Source organism: Harpia harpyja, chromosome 4 (genome assembly GCF_026419915.1).
Source record: "Harpia harpyja isolate bHarHar1 chromosome 4, bHarHar1 primary haplotype, whole genome shotgun sequence".
NCBI lineage: Eukaryota > Metazoa > Chordata > Aves > Accipitriformes > Accipitridae > Harpia > Harpia harpyja.
Window position 1 is genome coordinate 31,370,837 of NC_068943.1, and position 12,100 is coordinate 31,382,936.

A 12,100-nucleotide genomic window follows, 5' to 3' on the forward strand; every position below is an offset into this window, starting at 1 on the left:
CAATTAGCTAGCGGGCAGAAAATGTCTCCTCCCTGAGCCCCTCCACCCCTGCCACTCACCCACCCAGCTATTGCCCTCGATCAAGGAAAGCCCCACCGAGCAGATGAGCCCTGACCTGTGGCCTCGAGGCCACCGCGCTCCGGCTCGGGCGGTCTTGAGAGGCTTCCTTCCAGGCTGCACGCTGGTTTACATTTTAAATGGCAATTTATAAAACCACGATACAGCTAAAGCCGAAAACCCAACTTGTTCGAAAGCAATCCCTGTCGTGCAATGTGACAATGGCACGCCTCGGGGTTTGCCTTCTGGTTTGTTTTTTTTTTTTAATGTAAAGATATCAAATGATCAGCTGACTTTCCCGTTGCTGTTTCACCTCTCTGTATGAAGCAAGCCCATCAGAGACACTTTTCTTAATTACTCAGCAATCCCACTGAGATTCATTTGTCTCCAGGGTTAAAATATGCCAGGCATTTAAAGCGCAAACCAAATGATTGTATTAAAAGTTTGCCAGAAGGACTATCAGCATTTTATGTGTGTAACATCCCTGTTTGAACGATTGGGAAAGGTGGCTGTGATATATTCCGTTTAATTATTTCTTCTGATGGTTTTATAAATGTGCTCTCTACGATCTACAAGCAGTGTACATCTCGATTATATATGACATGTTTGTTTTTAACTAAAAGCAAATCAATAAAGAGACTCCACTTTTTATTTAATGTTGCTATTGGATGGCTCCTCAATAAAAAACCCACAAATATTAGTTGAATCATAAGAATCCAAACAGGCTACTTAACAAAGCATAAAAAATAGATGCCGAGCCTTTGTTTTGGAATTAGATTCTAAACCGTGCCCCTGCATCTGAAATGCAAAGCAGCAGAGCTGGTAAGGATAAGGCACGAAGCAGCACCTTCGCCCCTCCACCGGCTGGCACGGTGGCTTTGAATCAAAGCTCGAGAGGAGCCGTCCTGCCTTGGAGAACACCTGCCCCGGCCCCACAGCCCGTCACGAGAAAGGAATGAGCTGTGACGAATTGCAATCCCAAAGTTCAGATCAGGAATTTTTTTTGTGGGGTTTTTTTTTTTTTTTTTTGGATCTGAACCTCATTCAGCCCCTGATCCAGCGTGCAGCCCGGGGGGGTTGCCACCTCGTTTGCATTTCTTCCGTGCCTGCTGAGGGCGAGATGCTCCAATGCACAAGCGCAAGTGGGACAAAGTCGTGATGGAGGACCCAACCCCTCTCATGATCTTGGGTGCTAAATCCATTTCCTTCTAGCAATGAAAAAAACCCACGTTTTGGTTTCTCTGAAACACCGCCGGAGAAGGCTTGGCCACCCTGTGTCTCTTGGCTCTTCCATCCCTGGCTGAGCCCATGTGGGGCTGGAGCCCCTCGGCAGGAGGGCAGAGATGCGGGCTTGGGGACCAAGCCGTGGGGAACATCCCTCCAGTAAGGCTGGGCACAGAGAGGGTCTGGGTGCTCCGGGGTGGGGAGCACCCACGGCACCCCAATCTCAGCTGCAGGGGCACTCACAGCCCACGTGGGTGTCCTCAAGCCCCTTGGCCAGTCCAGCCTTTCCCAGCCCACGCGTTTTCCTGATGTGATTTTTTTTGCTCTCGCAGCTCCGTTCGCCTCCCACTGCCGGCCTCGGAGCGGTGATTTCTTGCCTCCTGGGGCACGTCTGGAAGTGGGCACATCCATGGACGAGATGGACTTCTCCACCTCAAAGGTCAGGGCAAGGAGAGCGGCGGAGGAGGAGAACAGCACTCAGATGAGTTCACACTTAGCAGTTATTGCTGATATTACTGATTTTCATCACGGGAAAGGTGAGCAAAGGAAAGGATTTAAATGGCTTTTGCTTCTTGTACATCCGATTTTTCCACCGTTTGCAGATCCCTTCAATTAATTTCTCCTGGAGAAGAGAAAGCCCTTCTAGGATCGTTTTCCAAGGCTTTGTAATTAATGTAAGCGGAGCCCTGAGGGGCGTTCGATTTGTGTTACAGTGTCAGTCTCATTTACGGTTAATTTGGGACAGATCCACTCCACTTTGCTTTGCTGGACTGTAGCATGGAGTCAAATCTGTTTATGAGATGCACTTTATTACCAGCAGAGGTACCCTCAGGGCACTACATCAATTTACAAGTACTTAGTCGCTGCTTTCTCTTAACCCTCTGACTGCCAGCGTATTTGCATTTTGTAAGTTAAATAAACAGTATTCGGTGGCTGACTGGGCCAAATAGCAATTTCTTTAGCTAGTGGATCCTAACGAACAAGATAGGAGTAAGGCAGACACCCATATCCTTGCAATACTGTCATTGCACCGTGATTTTTGAGCTGAAGATCCCTGGGATCTCTATGTGACAGTGCAGGGGACAGAAGGGGCGGTCAGTAGTGAGTATGAGAGCCTCCCCCTGCAGATGGACACAGGGGTTGAGTGACCCATCGCTGCCTGCACAAAAAGTCTGGGCAGTGCTGGAAAAGAGCTTGGAAGAAAGCCCACATATCCCAAATTTCAGACCTCTGCTCCCCTTTCCGGCTCCAGCCTTCTCCTGCTTCCTAGAGTCAGAATTAAATGAGGAATTGTTTAGCTGGTTTCACCCCGACACCGGAGCACCACGAAATCCCACCGGTCTCCGGGACGTTTAGACGATGCTGTGATCCTTCCGTGGGGGCTGAGCCGGGGACCGCTGATCCTTTGACCATGGCACCATCCTTGTCGGTGGCAAAGAGGGAGAGGGGGATTTGGGGGAAACGAGGCAAAATAAAGAGAAATGGAACAGTGTCAAAAAGGAGCTCAGGCTCACGGGTGACTCGATCTGCTAGAAAGGAGAAGAAAATTGTCCCTGATGTCTTCCAGTGAAAAACAACTTTTCCACTCAATAAACATTTTCAAGAACACACTACTTTCAATGATTTTTCATGATCTGAAAAGTTTTCATTGCCAAGAAACTCCCAAATGTTTCCATTTTTCAGACTCTGGGTTTCTCATGGAGAAACTTGAAAAAACATCAGCATGGACAACAAAAGTCCCTAATTCCACAGGGAAAAAAAAAAATCCCCATCAGCTCCAGCTGCAGTCCAGAAACAACTCTGCAAAGAGGACCCAGGAACAATTTCCCATCCTATTTGCTCACTTTGTTGGCAAGGAAAACTTTTCCCTTGGCTAGGGCTGCAGAACCATCTTCCTCCTACATCCTCACAAGAGGGAGTAATGGTCACACCATGTAGTACGGGGCAGAGATGACTCGGGTTCCTACGTCAAGGTCAGTCTTCTTCTAGACTCTCAACAGAAAATAATGTGAGAGAAATGGAGCACCACTGTAGCAGCTTTTGAGCCCTTTTTCTGCTCCAATCACACTTCGATGAAAGTTGGGGCAGGAAAATCCCAGAAGAGAGGGGCAATAAAACAGGGATCTGTAGGATCTATAAAGAGAGAGTGTCAAGAGGATTTAAATGGACAGCTTACATCAGATGGAGGAGTAAATGCGGTTAACAAGAAGCATTTTAAAGCCGATGGTAAATGACAACTATGTTCCTTTGCACCTTATTATTAAATTGTGTTGGATTAATCTGGCATTAAGTGGTATTTCTGTCTCTCTCCTCTGTCAGACAGATGCATCATTCCTGTGAAGCACTGGGTGTGATGTGTTTCACATGAGCTTCAACCAGCAGCGTGGGATCAGCCTCTGTTTGTAGAGGTTAGAAATGGAGTCCTCTTCCCTACTGCTCCCATAGGCTGTTTTTCTAGATACTACACGGGAAAAAAGAAGTTTGGAAAACTGAGGCATTGACTGTTCAGATTCAGCTTGGCTGGTTCTGTTCTTCCAAATCAAAATCTGGCTATCTTAGAGAAATTTTCTCCTTGTGAAAATTGCAGTGTACCGTCACCAGACAAAATTGTAATGTTCCACCTTGGAGAAGGCAGTGATGAAGAGGTGACCCTCCAGGACACATTGTCTCAGGTGCTCTGGGATGTCTTGGGACATAAGGAGTGATGGGCCTCAGCTACACGCAGAAACAAACAGGCCTTTTAAGAAAGTCCACTTTTATTACGGCCACACTGAAGAGTGAAAGGAACAGCCCTGTTGCTCCTGTGGAAGCGGCTCTAGACCTCTAAATGAAAAGTCATGGATTCTCTGCAAGATTTTCCACTGACCTCTCAGGTCATTTGGACAACTTTCAATTATTCCCTTCTGGACCTCAAAGCTGAACTAAAAAAAAAAAAAAAAGTAAGTTAAAATAGCAGCAATTCCTGCAAATTCTCCTGAGCTTTCTGGTATGGTCCTAGTAACATGTATTGGGAAGCAGAGAAAGACTATATAAAGCATTTGGCATTGATTGAATATATGGATTGGTGATGTCTCAACTTCTGTTTTAATCTTTCCATTACCTATGGTATTTTTTACAGGGAAAGCCGTATTATTTAGAAAACAATTTCTATCAGCCTTCAAATAGATGATAAGCTGCAGCATCTTAATGGAAGGTAAATTACTGGGGCTTTCACAGCCAGAGCCTCTCTCTGCTCTGATGGTTAACCATTTAGCACCTCCTCAGTCTGAACGTTGTTTTCCAAGTGAATGAGAATTTGGCAGAATTTGTGACAGTGTATTCAATAGTGGGACAAGCTTCTCCACCATGCCCAAGGGGGCTAAATTTTTAGCAGTGGGGAAATCCCATATGGGGAGAGCATCTGGCAAGGGGAATGACTTGCAGGGGTCTGTGCATCGGCGGGCCACCCCATCTACCAGCGCCAATGGCCCCAGTCCTGGTGATGGCCACCCCTTGGCTACCAGACGGGGGCTTTTGGCCACCGGGGTAATTCGGGTGATCTGTCCCCACCTCCCTCCCCTGAAGCAAATGAGCAATTTCACTTGAGCGCCAAAATCGGATTCCAGCCGAGGTGTCTAGGTGGGGAAGGCAATTGCTTTAATCCATTAAGCTACTTTAGCTCCCTGTCTTTATCTGAAACTCACAGACAGAAAGCGTCACTGGGAACTTGACGGACTTAACTACTTAGTGCAATCAGCATTCCTGGGTGCAGATTGGGGTTTCTTGGTTACCTTGCTTAAAAGGGAAACAGCCACAAAGAAAAGGCTCTATTACAACTTTGGATGCACCATTTCGGAACCAAAGCCTCATCAGACAATCTGCGCCAGCCAAAAAGCATCTCAGAAGAGGATGGGGACAGGAGTGGTGTGGGGTGTTTGATCTGAAAATGGCTGCAAGCCTGAAAGCCCGTCTGTTTTTAAAAGCCAAGCAAATCCAACACAAACACTAAAAAGTGTGGAGCCGGTTAAATCACTCGGACTGCCAGCAGACGCTGGTGTGACATGTTGATTTTCCTGTCTCTCCCTCTTATTTGGTAAACCACAGAGCCTTCCCACACCTCCACGCTGAATCCAGCTGTCACAGATCCGTAATTTAAGGTGCTCACTAGCATCGCGGTGTTTGGATGACTGTGAGCGGTACCACGTGTAACGAAAGTCGGTTTTGGCATCAGGCTTTTAAAGTCCCCCCCCTCCAGGCTACGATTGTGCTTAGATTTTGACAAGGGTGAACGTTAAAACCCACCTCCAGCTCTGCCTGTGGGTGGGCAGCAGGCACGAGGCTCAGATGAACCCCCCCCTTCATCCTCCATCCTGCATCCTAGTACTGCCTCAGCCCCAAATTTCCACCCCAAAGTCACAGAGAAGACTGGGGAGAATTTGGGAAAGGACGAGGAGCTGGCACTGAACGTGGGGGCAGGTCCCCAGGCTCTCAGCAGCAGCAGGACCCTGTCCCCAGGGCTGTGTTTTGGGATGCTTCATCCCCACCCCAGGTCCTTTCTCAAAAGCATCTTGAAACCTTGACCAGGTTTCACCTGGTCCATGTGCCACCCCCACCACACCAGCCGGCTTGACACAAACCCTAAAATGCTTCATTACCCTTCACGAGGTTATTAAAGGCAATGAAGTGAGGGACTCCGGGAGGTGAAGGCTACTTCCAGTGTCGCTAAATCAGGGAGGGGTGTAACAGCCGAACGACGTGCCCTCTTACAAGGCTTTGAAAGTCAAAGGCAGAGGCACCAGGAAGATTTATTCCCATATGGGTCTTTATAATCCACTCGGACATTTTCTTCCATAAGGGATCCCTTCCACATTTTGCTCTGACACCCTGACCGGGTGCCAGGGTGCCCAGTTCACTCCCTTCATTCCCTGGATCAGGATACATCCGATCTTCGGCAGCTTCACCCCAGCCTGTGTTTTACTGGGGAATAACGTTCTGCCCCTATGTCCGCCGAGTCCGTCTCAAAACAGTGGTCATTACCCAGAGCTTCCCTTCATCCATCCCTCCTGAATTCTTTTTCCTTGCACATGCAACCCTGTTTGTTTGGGGGTTTTTTTAACTGTTTTTTCCCCTCTTATTCTTTTTCCCCTGCAAGTTGCCAATTTCTGGATTTTCTGGCCCTTCTCTCACCTTAGGGTCAGGGCTTTGTTCTTTCCCTAGGACTTAGGCTGGCAGAAGAGACAGACCAGCTGGGGGAGAGATCACAGCCGCTTGCGGAATAATTTCCTCATTTATATAGCCCTGAGTCCAGCTCCAGGCCTGAGGACAACACAGCTTTCCCTGTGTTTCTCTCATCACCTGCAAAGAAAGTCTCCTACTGTTTCCTAACCCCACGGCTGTTACAAATGTACCCCCAAAGCTGAGATGTACCGTGATTTAGAGGGTTTTTATTCCACAACCCAGGCTCTGTTCTCCAGACCCAGGGCAATGCTGGCTGATGGTTTAATGTTAATAGCCACGTGGATGAGAACCAGGAGTAAATTGAAGGCCCCCTTGAAAACAGGGGAAACAGATGTTCGGAAGGCTCACACTCCTCATCGTTAACTTCAGAATGTAAATGCCTGATAATTCCTCATTTTATTGCCCAGCCTCACGCTCAATGTCAGAGAGAACAATCCTGCAGGGATGCTCCATACATCAGCTCTGAAGGTCGCGGCGGTGGTGGAAATGTACCTAAACTGGAGAGGGGAAAGGAGGCTGCTGTCGCAGCCGGTAGGCTGTGGTTGGGAACAAAAGGGTCTCCTGAGCGGCTGTGAGAAAATGAAATATCAGGGTCTGACAGCACAGAGGGGAAGGGGGAGCCCTGTCCTGGACAAAGAGGACTCCTGGAGTTGAAGATTATCCTTAGCTGGATTCCTGACCGCTTTTGGCGTTTGGATTTTTTTCAGTAAAAAGCCACGACATTTTTTTGCTTGGGAAGAAGCTTGTAAAAGACAATTCCCTGAATCCAACACGACTTCGTTGGGAGCTGGCTCTGTCCTGGAGGGCAAACATTTTTTCTCTGTGTAGAGGGGAGATTTTCACTACCTGATGAACAGAGATTTAACAAGACCTGTTCTGTCATTTTCTCATTCTCTCGCTTCTTTTTTCAGACATTTATTCATACTCTTTCCCCCTGCTTTTCCATTTCGGCTTTCCCTCCCTCTCTTTCCAAGCACTGTCACCCTTCAGTGCCAGCTGACAGTGCTCAGGATCACAGATGTGATGGTGAGCTGTTGGGGATGAGGTTTTGCAGTCCCTGATCTTGTCACTTAAACCTCCGCACTGAAGCTCGCGCTCCCTTGGGCCCTAACTCCTTCTGTACAGCAAGGATCCCGCAAGAAGAGCATTCATGAGGAGATTTTTACCGAGGACAACGCATGAACAAGTTGGCGGTGTGGCATCTAGGAGGTTCCTGCGCTTCTTACTGCAGCAGCTCAGCTGGCCTCCGCTGCAGCAAGAGGGACCTGGCATTGCTCATGGAAGATGGTTTAATGGAAAGCCAGAGCCTAGAGGACAAAAAGGACAACGTGCGATGGGTCCTCCAGCCCCCAGTGTAGAGGAGTGCTTTACTAGACCTTGATGCACAGCAGGGAGCACTGCTGGTGGTATTAAAGCTGGATTTACAATGCAAGGGCTTAGCTAGTGAGCTGTATTTCCATACAAATGGATTTCTATGAATGGGTGTATGGAAAAACAGCAGCATGGATGAGCGGAGAGGAGCCGAGGCAGGCAGGTGGTCCAGCGTGAGCAATTTACTGTGTTAGTTGGGAGATCGGCGGAACCTCTCTCATGTTCTCTTAATGTCTAGAGTTTCGCTTAATAAGCAGAGAAAACATGCATATTTATTCTAACCTTTAACTGTGCATACGAAGTATAGGTCAAATATGTATTTGAAGACAGCATGACCACAGCGGTATTCCTCGGGGATCTGAGTAATAAAAGGCACCTACAAGTTTTCCACTTAACGGGCCTCTGTATATCATCATGGACACTTGTCCGCACTTGAAATGTGACAGTTTAATAACTATGAAGCGACTGGAAGTAATAATTAAGAAGATGGCTCACTAGAGCAATATTAATTATCTGTAACAAATACATCAAGCCAATATGCTGTTGTACACGTAAGATTAGCTTCGGCTAGTACATTAAAAGGTCAGCGTGAAACGAGGGGTAGGAAAACAACGTCTCTGATTTGTGGACATATGCTGTAGACGGTCAGGAGTGAGGTATTCCAGCCCTCATCCCGATGTTTATAAGAGCACAAGGGTATGTTATTCTAATCAATCACTTCCCATTTATGAATTCCAACTCATACTCGCCAAACACAAATCGCGTACACATGTACAAAGAGCATTTTTGATTAGCAGCTAAGACCCGTTCCTGAAAAGGCCACAGGCACAGAGGGACTCCGCAGCTGTGCCTACAACTACGATAACATCTTGGCCGGGAACAAACCTCCATTATCCTTGAGGAATAAAAAATGCACAGTAATCAGGCAAGGGAGATGTCCAAAGTACAGTTAATTTTGGTGAGGCATATTGATCATTTTGCAGTAGTAATGAAGTGAGGCAATATTTAGAAGTCTCCAAGGGTATGCTAATCAAGAAGGTTTTGCCTTGGTGCTTCAATGTGATGCATTAGAGACAACATGGACGACAGAGAAACCAGTCAACAGACCACTAAGAGATGATCTGTACTATGACCACATCCCCTAAGTGCAAGGATCTCATCAATATTCAAGGGTGCATAGCAAAAGACCATAAAATAAACTTGTCAGATGTCAAAGGCTAGTCACAGAGGAGTCAGGCAAACAAGGACTTCACCTCGCCTAGATGCACCCAAGCTTTTGGGGGGGGGGGGGGGGGGGGTGCAGTGTATTAAGCCTGAAGCCAGCAAGAATTCAGACAAGATAAAACCCTAACATCAAAAATATGGGTATGCATGAATACATTTTTGTCATATTGCTACTTTCATGTCATAAATGCTTCGCCTAGTCTTTCTGAGATAGTTTCATACAAAATGAGTGTAATCACCCATTGAGTATAATATTAGGATCATGGGATGCAGGCATACCCTGAGTCAACACCTCTGAGTTGGGTGTAAGGATGGAAATTGGACTCATGAGGGATAGGGACTGGTGTGGAAGGGGCTGTAGTGACAGACCAACATCCCTTCTAACACCAAACATTCAAGGGCAAATTATTCCTTTTCAACCTTTCTTTTTATGGAATCTTTCTCTTCTCCCAAAAGATGTAACATGTATGTTAAAAGGGAGTTGAAGACAATAGGTAACTTCTTACACAGGGAATTATAACGCCTTTCAAAACGAAGGTTTAATATTAAGTATGGGCACCTTGCTTCATGGGTAAGACCTGAGTGCTCACTACTAAAAATGCCATGAAGCACAAGGGCAATCTGGTCACTGCCTTTTACTGTTGCATCAAACTGTACCAAGCAGAAGGTTTACTCAACTCATTAATATGAAGAGATTTTTTGATCTTGTTTGTCTTTTTAGGATAAGCAGATGACACGAGAGTTTGCTTTGGATTCTGCCTTCCCGATCAGCGTAACCTGCTTACTACAGGTAAGTGTGACAACTTTAATTTATGCCGCAACAGAACAGCAATGAAAAATGTTGAATCTAAATAAGATTTTTGATATAGCTTTCTTACCAGAAGAGGAAAGAGCACGGTAAATCATACACGCACGTACACTCATTCATACACACAGAGCCACTGAATCTTATGACATTATTAACAAAGACGTTTGGCTTTATTATTTTTAATGCCTAAAATATCTTCTTTGTTGGATGGCTAACTTTAATGTCATATCGGTCTCGGATTTCCCCCTGAGGGAACTTGCAATCTGTATTAACAACCCAATTCAACAGAGAGGCCCATTTAACACTCTTATTAGCTCAGTACAAAGATTAATTAAGCAATAATCTCTTCCAAACAGTTCCTCATCAGTGGTTAATAACATGTTTGTTAGTTAACTTCCTAAGGCTAGATCTGTGATGGGGAATGTTCTAGTGAGCTGGTTAACTGTTTTAGCAGTTGTTAAAGGTTTTATTGCCAGTATAAATTGTATTTCACAATTTGTAACAGGAGCAGTGCTCATAAAGAGTTATCCGCAAAAAAGCAGATTTAGGCATGTAGATAGAAAGGCAGCCATTTAACCAGCGGGGATCTAAGACTCAATTAGAAAGAAGGCCAAGCTGAAGATAACGATATCTCTACAATGGTCTTTGCGATACTCTTTACAATGTATTTTTAAATGTGCCTAAGATTTCTGTTGGCTTTTTGAATGTTTTTATTTACAACGGCTTTCTATTGCCATCTAATAACCCTTCCACAATTCCTTTTCCAGCAAGCCTGCATGGAGCTGCCAGCCGGCAAACAGCAGCACGTACCAGTAGTGGAGGGATGGAGCGGGCCAGGGGCGACAGCTAAGAAATAACTGGGATCAGGCAATATATTGCTCTGCCCACCACTAATCCAGGTCAAAAGCTGCGTAAAATTTAATTTTTCTAAGGCTGGAAAGAAACTTTCCCAGCTCTTGATCAGCAGTGTGTGATGAATTGCAAAGCTACCCGAGTCTTGCAGAAGGGAGAGGAACAAACCCAATAATTCAATTTAGTTTAGGGTTACATTGATTTCTCCTCCATCCCTTTATGGGACAGTGTCAGCATTTATCAGATTAAAGTAGGTTACAATGTCTCCAGATAAAATATTTCTTTTGGAGCTGTGCTTTTATGCCCTGCTTAAAAACAGCGACATCCTGTAAAACCTCCTAAAGATGCCAAGTGCAAACATTTAGGATGCCTCTGCCCACGGGCAGCCCAAGGTGCGATCAGCCCCACGGGGCAGTGGCCGACACGTCGATGCTCCTCATCAGAGCTGCCCCTTCTCCCGCGCACGGCTGGGAGCAGCCAGACCAGATAAATTACCCCCTGAAAACCGTAGCAAAAACATATATATGTATTTCAGTAACAATCAGGGACAAAAGCCAAGGAAACTCCTGTTCTTTACCTAACATTCCTTTTTTGATACACAAATCAATACAATAATGATTAGGTACTTTTAGAGCAACACAAAATATTTCTAAAGAAAAAAAAAAACCAACCCAAAACCCACCTGATAAATCCTCCTCTGCTGTTCTCGGGTGAAGAGCTGAAAACCAATTTCTACGGTTCAGAAGCAAGCAGGGAAGGAAAACATCTTTCCAGATATTGGATTTATCACTTTGGTAGTATATCAATTTAATCATGTCATTCTCTTCACAGTTTACGTTGGTTTATACAGCTGAAAATTAGAGTTGAATCTCCCATACGTAAACGCAGTCTTTCCTTTCTATCCAGATGTGCATGGCTGAGCTGAGGCTGGAACTGATATATGCCTGTTGCCAGAAAAAAAGTCTGACTGAAATTCTCTATCCAGTTGCCTTATTTATTAACTCCCCAGTACATTTTATTATAGGCTCCAGCAATTTAATGCAAAATCAGGCCGTTTTATGCTCCTGTGGTATTTGAGCAGTATTAAATTGCTTTTCCTAAACCAGTGCTGAAGTGGGACCCTAATTTGAGCGTTTTCTTATAAATGAACTTTGTGGTTATGCAGCACTCCTGTGATGATGTTTCCATGTAGATGGTGATGCCATCGGTCCTGCATTCCAGGAAAAGGCTCGTGTGCCTATTCAAACATGTACAGTGAACAGAACGGCTGTTTTTCACAGGTTTAGAAACACTTTAAGAGCGGTGTTTACCAATCTTTCTTTTAAGCTTCAGATCTGCTGAGATTCC